This window comes from Galeopterus variegatus, unplaced genomic scaffold, assembly GCF_000696425.1.
Source record: "Galeopterus variegatus unplaced genomic scaffold, G_variegatus-3.0.2 Scaffold1505, whole genome shotgun sequence".
Classification (NCBI taxonomy): Eukaryota; Metazoa; Chordata; class Mammalia; order Dermoptera; family Cynocephalidae; genus Galeopterus; species Galeopterus variegatus.
In genome coordinates this window covers 118,845-121,773 of record NW_007727616.1, presented here as the reverse complement: position 1 = coordinate 121,773, position 2,929 = coordinate 118,845, and positions in this window count along the sequence as shown.

Sequence of the window (2,929 nt, the reverse complement as noted above, 5' to 3'; positions counted from 1 at the left end):
AGTTAAGGCTTAAACTTTTTATTTTTATTTTTTATTTATTTATTTATTTATTTTTATTTTTATTTTTAAAAAGATGACCGGTAAGGGGATCTTAACCCTTGACTTGGTGTTGTCAACACCACGCTCAGCCAGTGAGCAAACCGGCCATCCCTATATAGGATCCGAACCCGGGGCCTTGGTGTTATCAGCACCGCACTCTCCCGAGTGAGCCACGGGCCGGCCCTTTTTTATTTTTATTTTTAAAATTTGTAATTTTTTTTTTAACCAAGCCTTAAACATTTGCCAGAATGTTGAAAGCTGCCGGGTTTATGAGAGAACAGTTTGTGGGGTGTGAAAGCATTGGTGATCTGGTATGCATCTGACTGGATCTGGATCTGATCTTATTAGTGTAAATAAGCAACAGCATCAGAAATATATTTGTAGTTTTTGTTTTGTGAATAATTTCTAACATAATTTAGGCAGATTGGTAAACGCTTCAATAAAACTTCTTTTGTCCCCTTTTTTTTTTTTTTAAAAGATGACCGGTAAGGGGATCTTAACCCTTGACTTGGTGTTATCAACACCACGCTCACCCAGTGAGCGAACCGGCCATCCCTATGTGGGATCCGAACCCGGGGCCTAGGTGTTATCAGCACCACACTCTCCCGAGTGAGCCACGGGCCGGCCCTTCTTTTGTCTCCTTTTAAGTCCTTTCACAAAGTTTCCAGGAAGTTTTTCTCAGGCCTCAGAGATACTTAAATATCTCTGTTATATTCTCATCTCTTATAGATAAATACTGGGTACTGACAGTGCTTCAGTGTAGATAACATTTTTTGAATGACTGCCATGTTATTACTGTGCCACATCTCTTCATGAGCTCATAAGGAAAACTTTCAGGAAAAAACAGATTTTGAAGAAGGGGAAAAACTTGTTGCATTTTGGTTACATGGTCCCAGTAAGTGCAGAGGAGAGAATTCTGTGAAACTTTTTTTTCCTTTAAAGTTTTTCTGTGCCTCTTTGTGAAGACTGGATAAGAGACTCTGAGTGTCCCTCTGTGGAATGCATTGTCAGCTTTCAAGTAGAAAAAATAACTGGAGTTATGGCTTGAAAATGTGTGCATGAATACAGTCAGTGGGTCTAATTTTAGAGAACTTCTTCATAAATAGTGGCCTCAATATTTTCCTTCAGCTGTATCCATCTCACCCTCCGTGTAGAAAACATTCCATTTCACAGTTTTTTAGTGACTTTTATTCTTACTGTGGTTGCTAATTTAGCAGGGTAGCACCTGTTCTGTCTCTCCAGTGAAGTTGGTCTGTCAATAAGTTTGAATTTATTTCTGAAAGCAGATATAGATAGAAGATTTCTTAGCCTTGGTCTTTCTTTTTTCCTTTTATGTATGTATGTATGTATGTATGTATGTATGTATGTATGTATGTATGTATGTATGTATGTATGTATGTATGTATGTATTTATTTACTTACTTATTTACTTACGTAAACAACAAACATTTATTTCTCACTGTTCTAGAGGCTGGGAAGTCCAAGATCAAGTTGCCCACAGATTCAGTGTCTTGTGAGGACCCTGTTTTGCTGCTTTGTACATGGCCACCTTCTTGCTGTATTCTCATGTGGCAGAGAGATTCTCATGTCTCTTCTTTGTTTATTTATTTTATTTTATTTATTTATTTATTTTAAAAGATGACCGGTAAGGGGATCTTAACCCTTGACTTGGTGTTGTCAGCACCACGCTCACCCAGTGAGCAAACCGGCCATCCCTATATGGGATCCGAACCCATGGCCATGGTGTTATTAGCACCATACTCTCCCGAGTGAGCCACGGGCCGGCCCCTGTTTATTTATTTTAATTTACCAGTATACAATGTAGTTGGTTTTCGTGTCCCTTTACCAATTCCTACTTTCCCCTCTCCCTCTCTGCCATCCCCCTCATCAGTATCATATCTGTTCACTTGTTTTAAATTCAAGGAATTGTTGTGATTGTTGTGTCTTCTTCCTCCCACACAATTTATTTGTTTGTATATTAGCCTTGATCTGTTTTGATTCCTCTTTGAGTTTCCTTAGATTTCCTTAGCATATTTTCTCCAACACTTAAAAAAAAAATTGATGTTAAAATCCCTTATTTAGAATAATCTGCAGTGGTTTCATCTTTTTTTACTTGGGCTGTATGAAAAGAAGGATTCTGGGATGTTTCCTGAATCCAGGTGTTCTTTTTGCTCTTCTGCAGGATATCTTGTGAGTTGTTCAGTCCAGTTATTTGAGTGTATACTGGAAAATCTATTTCAGCTTTGTAATTTCAACACTTTGTTTCCCAGAGTGCTTTCTAGTACTTTTTTTTTTAAAAAGATGACCGGTAAGGGGATCTCAACCCTTGGCTTGGTGTTATCAGCACCACGCTCAGCCAGTGAGCAAACCGGCCATCCCTATATAGGATCCGAACCCGTGGCCTTGGTGTTATCAGCACCGCACTCTACCGAGTGAGCCACGGGCCGGCCGTCTAGTACTTTTAAAAGAAGAAAGAACTGATCAAATTGAGAACCCTGTGCTAGAAATGAGAGAAAATGAGAAAAGGTACAGAAGTCTGGGGCAGTCATGTCTCTCAGTAGTCAACACAATTGGGTTTTTTGGCTGGCTAGTACAGGGATCAAACCCTTGACCTTGGTGCTATAAGCATCACGTTCTTTTTTTTTTTTTTTTTGTCTTTTTTGTGACCGGTAAGGGGATCGCAACCCTTGGCGTGGTGTCACCTGCACCGTGCTCAGCCAGTGAGCGCACTGGCCATCCCCATATAGGATCCGAACCCACGGCGGGAGCGCCGCTGCGCACCCAAGCGCCGCACTCTCCCGAGTGCACCACGGGGCCGGCCCAGCATCACATTCTAAACACCTGAGCTAACTGGCCAGACAACTTTGGTATTTTTTTTTTTTTTTTTTTT